Source organism: Argiope bruennichi, chromosome 10 (assembly GCF_947563725.1).
Source record: "Argiope bruennichi chromosome 10, qqArgBrue1.1, whole genome shotgun sequence".
Lineage (NCBI taxonomy): Eukaryota > Metazoa > Arthropoda > Arachnida > Araneae > Araneidae > Argiope > Argiope bruennichi.
Genome location: NC_079160.1, coordinates 22026381 through 22043805, shown reverse-complemented (window position 1 = coordinate 22043805; position 17425 = coordinate 22026381). Strand labels below are relative to the sequence as shown.

At 35.4% G+C, this 17425-nt stretch overlaps 39 non-coding genes across 39 annotated transcripts; all 39 read left to right on the top strand.

Moving 5' to 3' along the window:
* The first annotated feature begins 1 nt into the window (after nt 1).
* Nucleotides 2–85, top strand: Trnal-uaa (transfer RNA leucine (anticodon UAA)). The gene has a single exon. It is a non-coding gene; the product is annotated as a tRNA-Leu (tRNA).
* A 282-nt stretch (nt 86–367) lies between these two features.
* Trnal-uaa (transfer RNA leucine (anticodon UAA)) lies at nt 368–451 on the top strand. The gene has a single exon. It is a non-coding gene; the product is annotated as a tRNA-Leu (tRNA).
* Nucleotides 452–733: 282 nt separating this feature from the next.
* Trnal-uaa (transfer RNA leucine (anticodon UAA)) lies at nt 734–817 on the top strand. The gene has a single exon. It is a non-coding gene; the product is annotated as a tRNA-Leu (tRNA).
* Nucleotides 818–1099: 282 nt separating this feature from the next.
* Nucleotides 1100–1183, top strand: Trnal-uaa (transfer RNA leucine (anticodon UAA)). The gene has a single exon. It is a non-coding gene; the product is annotated as a tRNA-Leu (tRNA).
* Nucleotides 1184–1831: 648 nt separating this feature from the next.
* Trnal-uaa (transfer RNA leucine (anticodon UAA)) lies at nt 1832–1915 on the top strand. Its single transcript has one exon. It is a non-coding gene; the product is annotated as a tRNA-Leu (tRNA).
* Nucleotides 1916–2197: 282 nt separating this feature from the next.
* On the top strand, nt 2198–2281 carry Trnal-uaa (transfer RNA leucine (anticodon UAA)). The gene has a single exon. It is a non-coding gene; the product is annotated as a tRNA-Leu (tRNA).
* A 282-nt stretch (nt 2282–2563) lies between these two features.
* Trnal-uaa (transfer RNA leucine (anticodon UAA)) lies at nt 2564–2647 on the top strand. Its single transcript has one exon. It is a non-coding gene; the product is annotated as a tRNA-Leu (tRNA).
* A 648-nt stretch (nt 2648–3295) lies between these two features.
* Trnal-uaa (transfer RNA leucine (anticodon UAA)) lies at nt 3296–3379 on the top strand. Its single transcript has one exon. It is a non-coding gene; the product is annotated as a tRNA-Leu (tRNA).
* A 282-nt stretch (nt 3380–3661) lies between these two features.
* Trnal-uaa (transfer RNA leucine (anticodon UAA)) lies at nt 3662–3745 on the top strand. The gene has a single exon. It is a non-coding gene; the product is annotated as a tRNA-Leu (tRNA).
* A 648-nt stretch (nt 3746–4393) lies between these two features.
* Nucleotides 4394–4477, top strand: Trnal-uaa (transfer RNA leucine (anticodon UAA)). The gene has a single exon. It is a non-coding gene; the product is annotated as a tRNA-Leu (tRNA).
* A 282-nt stretch (nt 4478–4759) lies between these two features.
* On the top strand, nt 4760–4843 carry Trnal-uaa (transfer RNA leucine (anticodon UAA)). Its single transcript has one exon. It is a non-coding gene; the product is annotated as a tRNA-Leu (tRNA).
* Nucleotides 4844–5125: 282 nt separating this feature from the next.
* Trnal-uaa (transfer RNA leucine (anticodon UAA)) lies at nt 5126–5209 on the top strand. Its single transcript has one exon. It is a non-coding gene; the product is annotated as a tRNA-Leu (tRNA).
* A 648-nt stretch (nt 5210–5857) lies between these two features.
* Nucleotides 5858–5941, top strand: Trnal-uaa (transfer RNA leucine (anticodon UAA)). Its single transcript has one exon. It is a non-coding gene; the product is annotated as a tRNA-Leu (tRNA).
* A 282-nt stretch (nt 5942–6223) lies between these two features.
* On the top strand, nt 6224–6307 carry Trnal-uaa (transfer RNA leucine (anticodon UAA)). The gene has a single exon. It is a non-coding gene; the product is annotated as a tRNA-Leu (tRNA).
* Nucleotides 6308–6589: 282 nt separating this feature from the next.
* Trnal-uaa (transfer RNA leucine (anticodon UAA)) lies at nt 6590–6673 on the top strand. The gene has a single exon. It is a non-coding gene; the product is annotated as a tRNA-Leu (tRNA).
* A 282-nt stretch (nt 6674–6955) lies between these two features.
* Trnal-uaa (transfer RNA leucine (anticodon UAA)) lies at nt 6956–7039 on the top strand. The gene has a single exon. It is a non-coding gene; the product is annotated as a tRNA-Leu (tRNA).
* A 648-nt stretch (nt 7040–7687) lies between these two features.
* Nucleotides 7688–7771, top strand: Trnal-uaa (transfer RNA leucine (anticodon UAA)). Its single transcript has one exon. It is a non-coding gene; the product is annotated as a tRNA-Leu (tRNA).
* A 282-nt stretch (nt 7772–8053) lies between these two features.
* Trnal-uaa (transfer RNA leucine (anticodon UAA)) lies at nt 8054–8137 on the top strand. The gene has a single exon. It is a non-coding gene; the product is annotated as a tRNA-Leu (tRNA).
* A 282-nt stretch (nt 8138–8419) lies between these two features.
* Trnal-uaa (transfer RNA leucine (anticodon UAA)) lies at nt 8420–8503 on the top strand. Its single transcript has one exon. It is a non-coding gene; the product is annotated as a tRNA-Leu (tRNA).
* A 648-nt stretch (nt 8504–9151) lies between these two features.
* On the top strand, nt 9152–9235 carry Trnal-uaa (transfer RNA leucine (anticodon UAA)). Its single transcript has one exon. It is a non-coding gene; the product is annotated as a tRNA-Leu (tRNA).
* Nucleotides 9236–9517: 282 nt separating this feature from the next.
* Nucleotides 9518–9601, top strand: Trnal-uaa (transfer RNA leucine (anticodon UAA)). Its single transcript has one exon. It is a non-coding gene; the product is annotated as a tRNA-Leu (tRNA).
* A 282-nt stretch (nt 9602–9883) lies between these two features.
* Trnal-uaa (transfer RNA leucine (anticodon UAA)) lies at nt 9884–9967 on the top strand. Its single transcript has one exon. It is a non-coding gene; the product is annotated as a tRNA-Leu (tRNA).
* A 648-nt stretch (nt 9968–10615) lies between these two features.
* Nucleotides 10616–10699, top strand: Trnal-uaa (transfer RNA leucine (anticodon UAA)). The gene has a single exon. It is a non-coding gene; the product is annotated as a tRNA-Leu (tRNA).
* A 282-nt stretch (nt 10700–10981) lies between these two features.
* On the top strand, nt 10982–11065 carry Trnal-uaa (transfer RNA leucine (anticodon UAA)). The gene has a single exon. It is a non-coding gene; the product is annotated as a tRNA-Leu (tRNA).
* Nucleotides 11066–11347: 282 nt separating this feature from the next.
* On the top strand, nt 11348–11432 carry Trnal-uaa (transfer RNA leucine (anticodon UAA)). Its single transcript has one exon. It is a non-coding gene; the product is annotated as a tRNA-Leu (tRNA).
* A 282-nt stretch (nt 11433–11714) lies between these two features.
* On the top strand, nt 11715–11798 carry Trnal-uaa (transfer RNA leucine (anticodon UAA)). The gene has a single exon. It is a non-coding gene; the product is annotated as a tRNA-Leu (tRNA).
* Nucleotides 11799–12080: 282 nt separating this feature from the next.
* On the top strand, nt 12081–12164 carry Trnal-uaa (transfer RNA leucine (anticodon UAA)). The gene has a single exon. It is a non-coding gene; the product is annotated as a tRNA-Leu (tRNA).
* A 648-nt stretch (nt 12165–12812) lies between these two features.
* Nucleotides 12813–12896, top strand: Trnal-uaa (transfer RNA leucine (anticodon UAA)). Its single transcript has one exon. It is a non-coding gene; the product is annotated as a tRNA-Leu (tRNA).
* Nucleotides 12897–13178: 282 nt separating this feature from the next.
* Trnal-uaa (transfer RNA leucine (anticodon UAA)) lies at nt 13179–13262 on the top strand. The gene has a single exon. It is a non-coding gene; the product is annotated as a tRNA-Leu (tRNA).
* Nucleotides 13263–13544: 282 nt separating this feature from the next.
* Nucleotides 13545–13628, top strand: Trnal-uaa (transfer RNA leucine (anticodon UAA)). Its single transcript has one exon. It is a non-coding gene; the product is annotated as a tRNA-Leu (tRNA).
* Nucleotides 13629–13910: 282 nt separating this feature from the next.
* On the top strand, nt 13911–13994 carry Trnal-uaa (transfer RNA leucine (anticodon UAA)). The gene has a single exon. It is a non-coding gene; the product is annotated as a tRNA-Leu (tRNA).
* Nucleotides 13995–14276: 282 nt separating this feature from the next.
* On the top strand, nt 14277–14360 carry Trnal-uaa (transfer RNA leucine (anticodon UAA)). The gene has a single exon. It is a non-coding gene; the product is annotated as a tRNA-Leu (tRNA).
* Nucleotides 14361–14642: 282 nt separating this feature from the next.
* Trnal-uaa (transfer RNA leucine (anticodon UAA)) lies at nt 14643–14726 on the top strand. Its single transcript has one exon. It is a non-coding gene; the product is annotated as a tRNA-Leu (tRNA).
* Nucleotides 14727–15007: 281 nt separating this feature from the next.
* On the top strand, nt 15008–15091 carry Trnal-uaa (transfer RNA leucine (anticodon UAA)). The gene has a single exon. It is a non-coding gene; the product is annotated as a tRNA-Leu (tRNA).
* Nucleotides 15092–15373: 282 nt separating this feature from the next.
* Trnal-uaa (transfer RNA leucine (anticodon UAA)) lies at nt 15374–15457 on the top strand. Its single transcript has one exon. It is a non-coding gene; the product is annotated as a tRNA-Leu (tRNA).
* A 282-nt stretch (nt 15458–15739) lies between these two features.
* Trnal-uaa (transfer RNA leucine (anticodon UAA)) lies at nt 15740–15823 on the top strand. Its single transcript has one exon. It is a non-coding gene; the product is annotated as a tRNA-Leu (tRNA).
* A 282-nt stretch (nt 15824–16105) lies between these two features.
* Trnal-uaa (transfer RNA leucine (anticodon UAA)) lies at nt 16106–16188 on the top strand. The gene has a single exon. It is a non-coding gene; the product is annotated as a tRNA-Leu (tRNA).
* Nucleotides 16189–16470: 282 nt separating this feature from the next.
* Trnal-uaa (transfer RNA leucine (anticodon UAA)) lies at nt 16471–16553 on the top strand. Its single transcript has one exon. It is a non-coding gene; the product is annotated as a tRNA-Leu (tRNA).
* Nucleotides 16554–16835: 282 nt separating this feature from the next.
* Trnal-uaa (transfer RNA leucine (anticodon UAA)) lies at nt 16836–16919 on the top strand. The gene has a single exon. It is a non-coding gene; the product is annotated as a tRNA-Leu (tRNA).
* Nucleotides 16920–17425: the final 506 nt, after the last annotated feature.

Genomic DNA, 17425 nt, shown 5'->3' with positions numbered 1-17425 from the left:
CGTCAGAATGGCCGAGCGGTCTAAGGCGCCAGATTTAAGCTCTGGTTCTCGAAAGAGAGCGTGGGTTCGAACCCCACTTCTGACAACAGGTTGTCTGAACTTTTTAAAGATTGACAAAAACGAGAGGAAACTATTTCAGACAGAGTTATCTCGTCATATTTTTAAGAGTATTTAATTTATGAAAGTTTTATTCAAGTAAAGAATAATTATTCTTTTCATAATACGTTCGACGGAAATAGGGAGAAAAAATTAGTTCATGCTGCAATATTCGAGATATGTTCATTTATCGCAGGTACATATGGTTTGTCTTTTTACTCTATTAATTGCTGAAAATTTATCGAATCGATAGCATGTCTGTTAAAGCGTCGTCAGAATGGCCGAGCGGTCTAAGGCGCCAGATTTAAGCTCTGGTTCTCGAAAGAGAGCGTGGGTTCGAACCCCACTTCTGACAACAGGTTGTCTGAACTTTTTAAAGATTGACAAAAACGAGAGGAAACTATTTCAGACAGAGTTATCTCGTCATATTTTTAAGAGTATTTAATTTATGAAAGTTTTATTCAAGTAAAGAATAATTATTCTTTTCATAATACGTTCGACGGAAATAGGGAGAAAAAATTAGTTCATGCTGCAATATTCGAGATATGTTCATTTATCGCAGGTACATATGGTTTGTCTTTTTACTCTATTCATTGCTGAAAATTTATCGAATCGATAGCATGGCTGAGAAACCAGCGTCAGAATGGCCGAGCGGTCTAAGGCGCCAGATTTAAGCTCTGGTTCTCGAATGAGAGCGTGGGTTCGAACCCCACTTCTGACAACAGGTTGTCTTAACCTTTTAAAGATTGACAAAAACGAGATTAAACTATTTCAGACAGAGTTATCTCATCACATTTTTAAGAGTATTTAACTTATGAATGTTTTATTCAAGTAAAGAATAATTATTCTTTTCATAATACGTTCGACGGAGATAAGGAGAAAAAATTAGTTCATACTGCAATATTCGAGATAGGTTCATTTATTGCAGGTACATATGGTTTGTCTTTTTACTTTATTCATTGCTGAAAATTTATCGAATCGATAGCATGGCTGTTAAAACGTCGTCAGAATGGCGGAGCGGTCTAAGGCGCCAGATTTAAGCTCTGGTTCTCGAACGAGAGCGTGGGTTCGAACCCCACTTCTGACAACAGGTTGTCTTAACATTTTAAAGATTGACAAAAACGAGATTAAACTATTTCAGACAGAGTTATCTCATCATATTTTTAAGAGTATTTAATTTATGAATGTTTTATTCAAGTAAAGAATAATTATTCTTTTCATAATACGTTCGACGGAGATAGGGAGAAAAAATTAGTTCATGCTGCAATATTCGAGATATGTTCATTTATCGCAGGTACATATGGTTTGTCTTTTTACTCTATTCATTGCTGAAAATTTATCGAATCGATAGCATGGCTTATAAAGTGTCGAAAGTATGGCTGAGCGGTCTAAGGCGCCAGACTTAAGCTGTGGTTCTCGAAAGAGAGCGTGGGTTCGAACCCGACTTCTGAAAACAGGTTGTCTGAACTTTTTAAAGATTGACAAAAACGAGAGGAAACTATTTCGGACAGAGTTATCTCATCATATTTTTAAGAATATTTAATTTATGAGGGTTTTATTCAAGTAAAGAATAATTATTCTTTTCATAATACGTTCGACGGAGATAGGTAGAAAAAATTAGTTCATGCTGCAATATTAGAGATATGTTAATTTATCGCAGGTACATATGGTTTGTTTTTTTACTCTATTAATTGCTGAAAATTTATCGAATCGATAGCATGTCTGAGAAACCAGCGTCAGAATGGCCGAGCGGTCTAAGGCGCCAGATTTAAGCTCTGGTTCTCGAATGAGAGCGTGGGTTCGAACCCCACTTCTGACAACAGGTTGTCTTAACTTTTTAAAGATTGACAAAAACGAGAGGAAACTATTTCAGACAGAGTTATCTCATCATATTTTTAAGAGTATTTAATTTATGACGGTTTTATTCAAATAAAGAATAATTATTCTTTTCATAATACGTTCGACGGAGATAGGGAGAAAAAATTAGTTCATGCTGCAATATTCGAGATATGTTCATTTATCGCAGGTACATATGGTTTGTCTTTTTACTCTATTCATTGCTGAAAATTTATCGAATCGATAGCATGGCTGATAAAACGTCGTCAGAATGGCCGAGTGGTCTAAGGCGCCAGATTTAAGCTCTGGTTCTCGAAAGAGAGCGTGGGTTCGAACCCCACTTCTGACAACAGATTGGCTGACCTTTTTAAAGATTGACAAAAACGAGAGGAAACTATTTCAGACAGAGTTATTTCATCATATTTTAAAGAGTATTTAATTTATGAGGGTATTATTCAAGTAAAGAATAATTATTCTTTTCATAATACGTTCGACGGAGATAAGGAGAAAAAATTAGTTCATGCTGCAATGTTCGAGATATATTCATTTATCGCAGGTACATATGGTTTGTCTTTTTACTCTATTCATTGCTGAAAATTTATCGAATCGATAGCATGGCTGATAAAACGTCGTCGGAATGGCCAAGCGGTCTAAGGCGCCAGATTTAAGCTCTGGTTCTCGAACGAGAGCGTGGGTTCGAGCCTCACTTCTGACAACAGGTTGTCTTAACATTTTAAAGATTGACAAAAACGAGATTAAACTATTTCAGACAGAGTTATCTCATCATATTTTTAAGAGTATTTAATTTATGAATGTTTTATTCAAGTAAAGAATAATTATTCTTTTCATAATACGTTCGACGGAGATAGGGAGAAAAAATTAGTTCATGCTGCAATATTCGAGATATGTTCATTTATCGCAGGTACATATGGTTTGTCTTTTTACTCTATTCATTGCTGAAAATTTATCGAATCGATAGCATGGCTTATAAAGTGTCGTCAGTATGGCTGAGCGGTCTAAGGCGCCAGACTTAAGCTGTGGTTCTCGAAAGAGAGCGTGGGTTCGAACCCGACTTCTGAAAACAGGTTGTCTGAACTTTTTAAAGATTGACAAAAACGAGAGGAAACTATTTCGGACAGAGTTATCTCATCATATTTTTAAGAATATTTAATTTATGAGGGTTTTATTCAAGTAAAGAATAATTATTCTTTTCATAATACGTTCGATGGAGATAGGTAGAAAAAATTAGTTCATGCTGCAATATTCGAGATATGTTAATTTATCGCAGGTACATATGGTTTGTTTTTTTACTCTATTAATTGCTGAAAATTTATCGAATCGATAGCATGTCTGAGAAACCAGCGTCAGAATGGCCGAGCGGTCTAAGGCGCCAGATTTAAGCTCTGGTTCTCGAATGAGAGCGTGGGTTCGAACCCCACTTCTGACAACAGGTTGTCTTAACTTTTTAAAGATTGACAAAAACGAGAGGAAACTATTTCAAACAGAGTTATCTCATCATATTTTTAAGAGTATTTAATTTGTGACGGTTTTATTCAAATAAAGAATAATTATTCTTTTCATAATACGTTCGACGGAGATAGGGAGAAAAAATTAGTTCATGCTGCAATATTCGAGATATGTTCATTTATCGCAGGTACATATGGTTTGTCTTTTTACTCTATTCATTGCTGAAAATTTATCGAATCGATAGCATGGCTGATAAAACGTCGTCGGAATGGCCAAGCGGTCTAAGGCGCCAGATTTAAGCTCTGGTTCTCGAACGAGAGCGTGGGTTCGAACCCCACTTCTGACAACAGGTTGTCTTAACATTTTAAAGATTGACAAAAACGAGATTAAACTATTTCAGACAGAGTTATCTCATCATATTTTTAAGAGTATTTAATTTATGAATGTTTTATTCAAGTAAAGAATAATTATTCTTTTCATAATACGTTCGACGGAGATAGGGAGAAAAAATTAGTTCATGCTGCAATATTCGAGATATGTTCATTTATCGCAGGTACATATGGTTTGTCTTTTTACTCTATTCATTGCTGAAAATTTATCGAATCGATAGCATGGCTTATAAAGTGTCGAAAGTATGGCTGAGCGGTCTAAGGCGCCAGACTTAAGCTGTGGTTCTCGAAAGAGAGCGTGGGTTCGAACCCGACTTCTGAAAACAGGTTGTCTGAACTTTTTAAAGATTGACAAAAACGAGAGGAAACTATTTCGGACAGAGTTATCTCATCATATTTTTAAGAATATTTAATTTATGAGGGTTTTATTCAAGTAAAGAATAATTATTCTTTTCATAATACGTTCGACGGAGATAGGTAGAAAAAATTAGTTCATGCTGCAATATTAGAGATATGTTAATTTATCGCAGGTACATATGGTTTGTTTTTTTACTCTATTAATTGCTGAAAATTTATCGAATCGATAGCATGTCTGAGAAACCAGCGTCAGAATGGCCGAGCGGTCTAAGGCGCCAGATTTAAGCTCTGGTTCTCGAATGAGAGCGTGGGTTCGAACCCCACTTCTGACAACAGGTTGTCTTAACTTTTTAAAGATTGACAAAAACGAGAGGAAACTATTTCAGACAGAGTTATCTCATCATATTTTTAAGAGTATTTAATTTATGACGGTTTTATTCAAATAAAGAATAATTATTCTTTTCATAATACGTTCGACGGAGATAGGGAGAAAAAATTAGTTCATGCTGCAATATTCGAGATATGTTCATTTATCGCAGGTACATATGGTTTGTCTTTTTACTCTATTCATTGCTGAAAATTTATCGAATCGATAGCATGGCTGATAAAACGTCGTCAGAATGGCCGAGTGGTCTAAGGCGCCAGATTTAAGCTCTGGTTCTCGAAAGAGAGCGTGGGTTCGAACCCCACTTCTGACAACAGATTGGCTGACCTTTTTAAAGATTGACAAAAACGAGAGGAAACTATTTCAGACAGAGTTATTTCATCATATTTTAAAGAGTATTTAATTTATGAGGGTATTATTCAAGTAAAGAATAATTATTCTTTTCATAATACGTTCGACGGAGATAAGGAGAAAAAATTAGTTCATGCTGCAATGTTCGAGATATATTCATTTATCGCAGGTACATATGGTTTGTCTTTTTACTCTATTCATTGCTGAAAATTTATCGAATCGATAGCATGGCTGATAAAACGTCGTCGGAATGGCCAAGCGGTCTAAGGCGCCAGATTTAAGCTCTGGTTCTCGAACGAGAGCGTGGGTTCGAGCCCCACTTCTGACAACAGGTTGTCTTAACATTTTAAAGATTGACAAAAACGAGATTAAACTATTTCAGACAGAGTTATCTCATCATATTTTTAAGAGTATTTAATTTATGAATGTTTTATTCAAGTAAAGAATAATTATTCTTTTCATAATACGTTCGACGGAGATAGGGAGAAAAAATTAGTTCATGCTGCAATATTCGAGATATGTTCATTTATCGCAGGTACATATGGTTTGTCTTTTTACTCTATTCATTGCTGAAAATTTATCGAATCGATAGCATGGCTTATAAAGTGTCGTCAGTATGGCTGAGCGGTCTAAGGCGCCAGACTTAAGCTGTGGTTCTCGAAAGAGAGCGTGGGTTCGAACCCGACTTCTGAAAACAGGTTGTCTGAACTTTTTAAAGATTGACAAAAACGAGAGGAAACTATTTCGGACAGAGTTATCTCATCATATTTTTAAGAATATTTAATTTATGAGGGTTTTATTCAAGTAAAGAATAATTATTCTTTTCATAATACGTTCGATGGAGATAGGTAGAAAAAATTAGTTCATGCTGCAATATTAGAGATATGTTAATTTATCGCAGGTACATATGGTTTGTTTTTTTACTCTATTAATTGCTGAAAATTTATCGAATCGATAGCATGTCTGAGAAACCAGCGTCAGAATGGCCGAGCGGTCTAAGGCGCCAGATTTAAGCTCTGGTTCTCGAATGAGAGCGTGGGTTCGAACCCCACTTCTGACAACAGGTTGTCTTAACTTTTTAAAGATTGACAAAAACGAGAGGAAACTATTTCAAACAGAGTTATCTCATCATATTTTTAAGAGTATTTAATTTATGAGGGTTTTATTCAAGTAAAGAATAATTATTCTTTTCATAATACGTTCGACGGAGATAGGGAGAAATAATTAGTTCATGCTGCAATATTCGAGATATGTTCATTTATCGCAGGTACATATGGTTTGTCTTTTTACTCTATTCATTGCTGAAAATTTATCGAATCGATAGCATGGCTGTTAAAGCGTCGTCAGAATGGCCGAGCGGTCTAAGGCGCCAGATTTAAGCTCTGGTTCTCGAAAGAGAGCGTGTGTTCGAACCCCACTTCTGACAACAGGTTGGCTGACCTTTTTAAAGATTGACAAAAACGAGAGGAAATTATTTCAGACAGAGTTATCTCATCATATTTTTAAGAGTATTTAATTTATGAGGGTTTTATTCAAGTAAAGAATAATTATTCTTTTCATAATACGTTCGACGGAGATAAGGAGAAAAAATTAGTTCATGCTGCAATATTCGAGATATGTTCATTTATCGCAGGTACATATGGTTTGTCTTTTTACTCTATTCATAGATGAAAATTTATCGAATCGATAGCATGGCTGATAAAACGTCGTCAGAATGGCCGAGCGGTCTAAGGCGCCAGATTTAAGCTCTGGTTCTCGAAAGAGCGCGTGGGTTCGAACCCCACTTCTGACAACAGGTTGTCTTAACTTTTTAAAGATTGACAAAAACGAGAGGAAACTATTTCAGACAGAGTTATCTCATCATATTTTTAAGAGTATTTAATTTATGACGGTTTTATTCAAATAAAGAATAATTATTCTTTTCATAATACGTTCGACGGAGATAGGGAGAAAAAATTAGTTCATGCTGCAATATTCGAGATATGTTCATTTATCGCAGGTACATATGGTTTGTCTTTTTACTCTATTCATTGCTCAAAATTTATCGAATCGATAGCATGGTTGTTAAGACTTCGTCAGGATGGCCGAGCGGTCTAAGGCGCCAGATTTAAGCTCTGGTTCTCGAAAGAGAGCGTGAGTTCGAACCCCATTTCTGACAACAGGTTGTCTTAACTTTTTAAAGATTGACAAAAACGAGATTAAACTGTTTCAGACAGAGTTATCTCATCATATTTTTAAGAGTATTTAATTTATGAATGTTTTATTCAAGTAAAGAATAATTATTCTTTTCATAATACGTTCGACGGAGATAGGGAGAAAAAATTAGTTCATGCTGCAATATTCGAGATATGTTCATTTATCGCAGGTACATATGGTTTGTCTTTTTACTCTATTCATTGCTGAAAATTTATCGAATCGATAGCATGGCTTATAAAGTGTCGTCAGTATGGCTGAGCGGTCTAAGGCGCCAGACTTAAGCTGTGGTTCTCGAAAGAGAGCGTGGGTTCGAACCCGACTTCTGAAAACAGGTTGTCTGAACTTTTTAAAGATTGACAAAAACGAGAGGAAACTATTTCGGACAGAGTTATCTCATCATATTTTTAAGAATATTTAATTTATGAGGGTTTTATTCAAGTAAAGAATAATTATTCTTTTCATAATACGTTCGACGGAGATAGGTAGAAAAAATTAGTTCATGCTGCAATATTAGAGATATGTTAATTTATCGCAGGTACATATGGTTTGTTTTTTTACTCTATTAATTGCTGAAAATTTATCGAATCGATAGCATGTCTGAGAAACCAGCGTCAGAATGGCCGAGCGGTCTAAGGCGCCAGATTTAAGCTCTGGTTCTCGAATGAAAGCGTGGGTTCGAACCCCACTTCTGACAACAGGTTGTCTTAACATTTTAAAGATTGACAAAAACGAGATTAAACTATTTCAGACAGAGTTATCTCATCACATTTTTAAGAGTATTTAACTTATGAATGTTTTGTTCAAGTAAAGAATAATTATTCTTTTCATAATACGTTCGACGGAGATAGGGAGAAAAAATTAGTTCATGCTGCAATATTCGAGATATGTTCATTTATCGCAGGTACATATGGTTTGTCTTTTTACTCTATTCATTGCTGAAAATTTATCGAATCGATAGCATGGCTGAGAAACCAGCGTCAGAATGGCCGAGCGGTCTAAGGCGCCAGATTTAAGCTCTGGTTCTCGAATGAGAGCGTGGGTTCGAACCCCACTTCTGACAACAGGTTGTCTTAACATTTTAAAGATTGACAAAAACGAGATTAAACTATTTCAGACAGAGTTATCTCATCACATTTTTAAAAGTATTTAACTTATGAATGTTTTATTCAAGTAAAGAATAATTATTCTTTTCATAATACGTTCGACGGAGATAGGGAGAAAAAATTAGTTCATACTGCAATATTCGAGATAGGTTCATTTATTGCAGGTACATATGGTTTGTCTTTTTACTTTATTCATTGCTGAAAATTTATCGAATCGATAGCATGGCTGTTAAAACGTCGTCAGAATGGCCGAGCGGTCTAAGGCGCCAGATTTAAGCTCTGGTTCTCGAATGAGAGCGTGGGTTCGAACCCCACTTCTGACAACAGGTTGTCTTAACTTTTTAAAGATTGACAAAAACGAGAGGAAACTATTTCAAACAGAGTTATCTCATCATATTTTTAAGAGTATTTAATTTATGAGGGTTTTATTCAAGTAAAGAATAATTATTCTTTTCATAATACGTTCGACGGAGATAGGGAGAAATAATTAGTTCATGCAGCAATATTCGAGATATGTTCATTTATCGCAGGTACATATGGTTTGTCTTTTTACTCTATTCATTGCTGAAAATTTATCGAATCGATAGCATGGCTGTTAAAGCGTCGTCAGAATGGCCGAGCGGTCTAAGGCGCCAAATTTAAGCTCTGGTTCTCGAAAGAGAGCGTGTGCTCGAACCCCACTTCTGACAACAGGTTGGCTGACCTTTTTAAAGATTGACAAAAACGAGAGGAAATTATTTCAGACAGAGTTATCTCATCATATTTTTAAGAGTATTTAATTTATGAGGGTTTTATTCAAGTAAAGAATAATTATTCTTTTCATAATACGTTCGACGGAGATAAGGAGAAAAAATTAGTTCATGCTGCAATATTCGAGATATGTTCATTTATCGCAGGTACATATGGTTTGTCTTTTTACTCTATTCATAGATGAAAATTTATCGAATCGATAGCATGGCTGATAAAACGTCGTCAGAATGGCCGAGCGGTCTAAGGCGCCAGATTTAAGCTCTGGTTCTCGAAAGAGCGCGTGGGTTCGAACCCCACTTCTGACAACAGGTTGTCTTAACTTTTTAAAGATTGACAAAAACGAGATTAAACTATTTCAGACAGAGTTATCTCATCATATTTTTAAGAGTATTTAATTTATGACGGTTTTATTCAAATAAAGAATAATTATTCTTTTCATAATACGTTCGACGGAGATAGGGAGAAAAAATTAGTTCATGCTGCAATATTCGAGATATGTTCATTTATCGCAGGTACATATGGTTTGTCTTTTTACTCTATTCATTGCTCAAAATTTATCGAATCGATAGCATGGCTGATAAAACGTCGTCAGAATGGCCGAGCGGTCTAAGCCGCCAGATTTAAGCTCTGGTTCTCGAAAGAGAGCGTGGGTTCGAACCCCACTTCTGACAACAGATTGGCTGACCTTTTTAAAGATTGACAAAAACGAGAGGAAACTATTTCAGACAGAGTTATTTCATCATATTTTTAAGAGTATTTAATTTATGAGGGTTTTATTCAAGTAAATAATAATTATTCTTTTCATAATACGTTCGATGGAGATAGGGAGAAAAAATTAGTTCATGCTGCAATATTCGAGATATGTTCATTTATCGCAGGTACATATGGTTTGTCTTTTTACTCTATTCATAGATGAAAATTTATCGAATCGATAGCATGGTTGTTAAGACTTCGTCAGGATGGCCGAGCGGTCTAAGGCGCCAGATTTAAGCTCTGGTTCTCGAAAGAGAGCGTGGGTTCGAACCCCATTTCTGACAACAGGTTGTCTTAACTTTTTAAAGATTGACAAAAACGAGAGGAAACTATTTCAGACAGAGTTATCTCATCATATTTTTAAGAGTATTTAATTTATGAATGTTTTATTCAAGTAAAGAATAATTATTCTTTTCATAATACGTTCGACGGAGATAGGGAGAAAAAATTAGTTCATGCTGCAATATTCGAGATATGTTCATTTATCGCAGGTACATATGGTTTGCCTTTTTACTCTATTCATTGCTGAAAATTTATCGAATCGATAGCATGGCTTATAAAGGGTCGTCAGTATGGCTGAGCGGTCTAAGGCGCCAGACTTAAGCTGTGGTTCTCGAAAGAGAGCGTGGGTTCGAACCCGACTTCTGAAAACAGGTTGTCTGAACTTTTTAAAGATATACAAAAACGAGAGGAAACTATTTCGGACAGAGTTATCTCATCATATTTTTAAGAATATTTAATTTATGAGGGTTTTATTCAAGTAAAGAATAATTATTCTTTTCATAATACGTTCGACGGAGATAGGTAGAAAAAATTAGTTCATGCTGCAATATTAGAGATATGTTAATTTATCGCAGGTACATATGGTTTGTTTTTTTACTCTATTAATTGCTGAAAATTTATCGAATCGATAGCATGTCTGTTAAAGCGTCGTCAGAATGGCCGAGCGGTCTAAGGCGCCAGATTTAAGCTCTGGTTCTCGAAAGAGAGCGTGGGTTCGAACCCCACTTCTGACAACAGGTTGTCTGAACTTTTTAAAGATTGACAAAAACGAGAGGAAACTATTTCAGACAGAGTTATCTCGTCATATTTTTAAGAGTATTTAATTTATGAAAGTTTTATTCAAGTAAAGAATAATTATTCTTTTCATAATACGTTCGACGGAGATAGGGAGAAAAAATTAGTTCATGCTGCAATATTCGAGATATGTTCATTTATCGCAGGTACATATGGTTTGTCTTTTTACTCTATTCATTGCTGAAAATTTATCGAATCGATAGCATGGCTGAGAAACCAGCGTCAGAATGGCCGAGCGGTCTAAGGCGCCAGATTTAAGCTCTGGTTCTCGAATGAGAGCGTGGTTTCGAACCCCACTTCTGACAACAGGTTGTCTTAACATTTTAAACATTGAGAAAAACGAGATTAAACTATTTCAGACAGAGTTATCTCATCACATTTTTAAGAGTATTTAACTTATGAATGTTTTATTCAAGTAAAGAATAATTATTCTTTTCATAATACGTTCGACGGAGATAGGGAGAAAAAATTAGTTCATACTGCAATATTCGAGATAGGTTCATTTATTGCAGGTACATATGGTTTGTCTTTTTACTTTATTCATTGCTGAAAATTTATCGAATCGATAGCATGGCTGTTAAAACGTCGTCAGAATGGGCGAGCGGTTCTAAGGCGCCAGATTTAAGCTCTGGTTCTCGAATGAGAGCGTGGGTTCGAACCCCACTTCTGACAACAGGTTGTCTTAACTTTTTAAAGATTGACAAAAACGAGAGGAAACTATTTCAGACAGAGTTATCTCATCATATTTTTAAGAGTATTTAATTTATGAGGGTTTTATTCAAGTAAAGAATAATTATTCTTTTCATAATACGTTCGACGGAGATAAGGAGAAAAAATTAGTTCATGCTGCAATATTCGAGATATGTTCATTTATCGCAGGTACATATGGTTTGTCTTTTTACTCTATTCATAGATGAAAATTTATCGAATCGATAGCATGGCTGATAAAACGTCGTCGGAATGGCCGAGCGGTCTAAGGCGCCAGATTTAAGCTCTGGTTCTCGAAAGAGCGCGTGGGTTCGAACCCCACTTCTGACAACAGGTTGTCTTAACTTTTTAAAGATTGACAAAAACGAGAGGAAACTATTTCAGACAGAGTTATTTCATCATATTTTTAAGAGTATTTAATTTATGAGGGTATTATTCAAGTAAAGAATAATTATTCTTTTCATAATACGTTCGACGGAGATAAGGAGAAAAAATTATTTCATGCTGCAATGTTCGAGATATATTCATTTATCGCAGGTACATATGGTTTGTCTTTTTACTCTATTCATTGCTGAAAATTTATCGAATCGATAGCATGGTTGTTAAGACTTCGTCAGGATGGCCGAGCGGTCTAAGGCGCCAGATTTAAGCTCTGGTTCTCGAAAGAGAGCGTGGGCTCGAACCCCATTTCTGACAACAGGTTGTCTTAACTTTTTAAATATTGACAAAAACGAGAGGAAACTATTTCAGACAGAGTTATCTCATCATATTTTTAAGAGTATTTAATTTATGAATGTTTTATTCAAGTAAAGAATAATTATTCTTTTCATAATACGTTCGACGGAGATAGGGAGAAAAAATTAGTTCATGCCGCAATATTCGAGATATGTTCATTTATCGCAGGTACATATGGTTTGTCTTTTTACTCTATTCATTGCTGAAAATTTATCGAATCGATAGCATGGCTTATAAAGTGTCGTCAGTATGGCTGAGCGGTCTAAGGCACCAGACTTAAGCTGTGGTTCTCGAAAGAGAGCGTGGGTTCGAACCCGACTTCTGAAAACAGGATGTCTGAACTTTTTAAAGATTGACAAAAACGAGAGGAAACTATTTCGGACAGAGTTATCTCATCATATTTTTAAGAATATTTAATTTATGAGGGTTTTATTCAAGTAAAGAATAATTATTCTTTTCATAATACGTTCGACGGAGATAGGTAGAAAAAATTAGTTCATGCTGCAATATTAGAGATATGTTAATTTATCGCAGGTACATATGGTTTGTTTTTTTACTCTATTAATTGCTGAAAATTTATCGAATCGATAGCATGTCTGTTAAAGCGTCGTCAGAATGGCCGTGCGGTCTAAGGCGCCAGATTTAAGCTCTGGTTCTCGAAAGAGAGCGTGGGTTCGAACCCCACTTCTGACAACAGGTTGTCTGAACTTTTTAAAGATTGACAAAAACGAGAGGAAACTATTTCAGACAGAATTATCTCGTCATATTTTTAAGAGTATTTAATTTATGAAAGTTTTATTCAAGTAAAGAATAATTATTCTTTTCATAATACGTTCGACGGAGATAAGGAGAAAAAATTATTTCATGCTGCAATGTTCGAGATATATTCATTTATCGCAGGTACATATGGTTTGTCTTTTTACTCTATTCATTGCTGAAAATTTATCGAATCGATAGCATGGTTGTTAAGACTTCGTCAGGATGGCCGAGCGGTCTAAGGCGCCAGATTTAAGCTCTGGTTCTCGAAAGAGAGCGTGGGTTCGAACCCCATTTCTGACAACAGGTTGTCTTAACTTTTTAAATATTGACAAAAACGAGATTAAACTATTTCATACAGAGTTATCTCATCACATTTTTAAGAGTACTTAACTTATGAATGTTTTATTCAAGTAAAGAATAATTATTCTTTTCATAATACGTTCGACGGAGATAGGGAGAAAAAATTAGTTCATACTGCAATATTCGAGATAGGTTCATTTATTGCAGGTACATATGGTTTGTCTTTTTACTTTATTCATTGCTGAAAATTTATCGAATCGATAGCATGGCTGTTAAAACGTCGTCAGAATGGCCGAGTGGTCTAAGGCGCCAGATTTAAGCTCTGGTTTTCGAATGAGAGCGTGGGTTCGAACCCCACTTCTGACAACAGGTTGTCTTAACTTTTTAAAGATTGACAAAAACGAGAGGAAACTATTTCAAACAGAGTTATCTCATCATATTTTTAATAGTATTTAATTTAGGAGGGTTTTATTCAAGTAAAGAATAATTATTCTTTTCATAATACGTTCGACGGAGATAGGGAGAAATAATTAGTTCATGCTGCAATATTCGAGATATGTTCATTTATCGCAGGTACATACGGTTTGTCTTTTTACTCTATTCATTGCTGAAAATTTATCGAATCGATAGCATGGCTGTTAAAGCGTCGTCAGAATGGCCGAGCGGTCTAAGGCGCCAGATTTAAGCTCTGGTTCTCGAAAGAGCGCGTGGGTTCGAACCCCACTTCTGACAACAGGTTGTCTTAACTTTTTAAAGATTGACAAAAACGAGAGGAAACTATTTCAGACAGAGTTATCTCATCATATTTTTAAGAGTATTTAATTTATGACGGTTTTATTCAAATAAAGAATAATTATTCTTTTCATAATACGTTCGACGGAGATAGGGAGAAAAAATTAGTTCATGCTGCAATATTCGAGATATGTTCATTTATCGCAGGTACATATGGTTTGTCTTTTTACTCTATTCATTGCTGAAAATTTATCGAATCGATAGCATGGCTGGTAAAACGTCGTCAGAATGGCCGAGCGGTCTAAGGCGCCAGATTTAAGCTCTGGTTCTCGAAAGAGAGCGTGGGTTCGAACCCCACTTCTGACAACAGATTGGCTGACCTTTTTAAAGATTGACAAAAACGAGAGGAAACTATTTCAGACAGAGTTATTTCATCATATTTTTAAGAGTATTTAATTTATGAGGGTATTATTCAAGTAAAGAATAATTATTCTTTTCATAATACGTTCGACGGAGATAAGGAGAAAAAATTAGTTCATGCTGCAATGTTCGAGATATATTCATTTTTCGCAGGTACATATGGTTTGTCTTTTTACTCTATTCATTGCTGAAAATTTATCGAATCGATAGCATGGCTGATAAAACGTCGTCGGAATGGCCGAGCGGTCTAAGGCGCCAGATTTAAGCTCTGGTTCTCGAAAGAGAGCGTGGTTTCGAACCCCACTTCCGACAACAGGTTGGCTGACCTTTTTAAAGATTGACAAAAACGAGAGGAAACTATTTCAGACAAAGTTATCTCATCATATTTTTAAGAGTATTTAATTTATGAGGGTTTTATTCAAGTAAAGATAATTATTCTTTTCATAATACGTTCGATGGAGATAGGGAGAAAAAATTAGTTCATGCTGCAATATTCGAGATATGTTCATTTATCGCAGGTACATATGGTTTGTCTTTTTACTCTATTCATAGATGAAAATTTATCGAATCGATAGCATGGTTGTTAAGACTTCGTCAGGATGGCCGAGCGGTCTAAGGCGCCAGATTTAAGCTCTGGTTCTCGAAAGAGAGCGTGGGTTCGAACCCCATTTCTGACAACAGGTTGTCTTAACTTTTTAAAGATTGACAAAAACGAGAGGAAACTATTTCAGACTGAGTTATCTCATCATATTTTTAAGAGTATTTAATTTATGAGGGTTTTATTCAAGTAAAGAATAATTATTCTTTTCATAATACGTTCGACGGAGATAGGGAGAAAAAATTAGTTCATGCTGCAATATTCGAGATATGTTCATATATCGCAGGTACATATGGTTTGTCTTTTTACTCTATTCATAGATGAAAATTTATCGAATCGATAGCATGGCTGTTTAAGCCTCGTCAGAATGGCCTAGCGGTCTAAGGCGCCAGATTTAAGCTCTGGTTCTCGAAAGAGAGCGTGGGTTCAAACCCCGCTCCTGACAACACCTTTTCTGAAATTTTTAAATATTTACAAAAACGAGAGGAAACTATTTCATACAGAGTTATCTCATCATATTTTTAAGAGTATTTAATTTATGAGGGTTTTATTCAAGTAAAGAATAATTATTCTTTTCATAATACGTTCGACGGAGATAGAGAGAAAAAATTAGTTCATGCTGCAATATTCGAGATATGTTCATTTATCGCAGGTACATATGGTTTGTCTTTTTACTCTATTCATTGCTGAAAATTTATTTAATCGATAGCATGGCTGATAAAGCGTCGTCAGAATGGCCTAGCGGTCTAAGGCGCCAGATTTAAGCTCTGGTTCTCAAAAGAGAGCGTGGGTTCAAACCCCACTTCTGACAACAGGTTGTCTGAACTTTTTAAAGATTGACAAAAACTAGATTAAACTATTTCAGACAGAGTTATCTCATCATATTTTTAAGAGTATTTAATTTATGAGGGTTTTATTCAAGTAAAGAATAATTATTCTTTTCATAATACGCTCGACGGAGATAGGGAGAAAAAATTAATTCATGCTTCAATATTCGAGATATGTTCATTTATAGCAGGCACATATGGTTTGACTTTTTACTCTATTCATTGCTGAAAATTTATCGAATCGATAGCATGGCTGATAAAGCGTCGTCAGAATGGCCGAGCGGTCTAAGGCGCCAGATTTAAGCTCTGGTTCTCGAAGGGAGCGTGGGTTCAAACCCCACTTCTGACAACAGGTTGTCTGAACTTTTTAAAGATTGACAAAACCGAGAGGAAACTATTTCAGACAGAGTTATCTCATCATATTTTTAAGAGTATTTAATTTATGAGGGTTTTATTCAAGTAAAGAATAATTATTCTTTTCATAATACGTTCGACGGAGATAGGGAGAAAAAATTAGTTCATGCTGCAATATTCGAGATATGTTCATTTATAGCAGGCACATATGGTTTGACTTTTTACTCTATTCATTGCTGAAAATTTATCGAATCGATAGCATGGCTGATAAAGCGTCGTCAGAATGGCCGAGCGGTCTAAGGCGCCAGATTTAAGCTCTGGTTCTCGAAGGGAGCGTGGGTTCAAACCCCACTTCTGACAACAGGTTGTCTGAACTTTTTAAAGATTGACAAAACCGAGAGGAAACTATTTCAGACAGAGTTATCTCATCATATTTTTAAGAGTATTTAATTTATGAGGGTTTTATTCAAGTAAAGAATAATTATTCTTTTCATAATACGTTCGACGGAGATAGGGAGAAAAAATTAGTTCATGCTGCAATATTCGAGATATGTTCATTTATCGCAGGTACATATGATTTGTCTTTTTACTCTATTCATTGCTGAAAATTTATTTAATCGATAGCATGGCTGATAAAGCGTCGTCAGAAAGGCCTAGCGGTCTAAGGCGCCAGATTTAAGCTCTGGTTCTCAAAAGAGAGCGTGGGTTCAAACCCCACTTCTGATAACAGGTTGTCTGAATTTTTTAAAGATTGACAAAAACTAGAGGAAACTATTTCAGACAGAGTTATCTCATCATATTTTTAAGAGTATTTAATTTATGAGGGTTTTATTCAAGTAAAGAATAATTATTCTTTTCATAATACGCTCGACGGAGATAGGGAGAAAAAATTAGTTCATGCTGCAATATTCGAGATATGTTCATTTATCGCAGGTACATATGGTTTGTCTTTTTACTCTATTCATTGCTGAAAATTTATCGAATCGATAGCATGGCTGATAAAGCGTCGTCAGAATGGCCGAGCGGTCTAAGGCGCCAGATTTAAGCTCTGGTTCTCGAAGGGAGCGTGACTTCAAACCCCATTTCTGACAACAGGTTGTCTGAACTTTTTAAAGATTGACAAAACCGAGAGGAAACTATTTCAGACAGAGTTATCTCATCATATTTTTAAGAGTATTTAATTTATGAATGTTTTATTCAAGTAAGTAATAATTTTTCTTTTCATAATACGT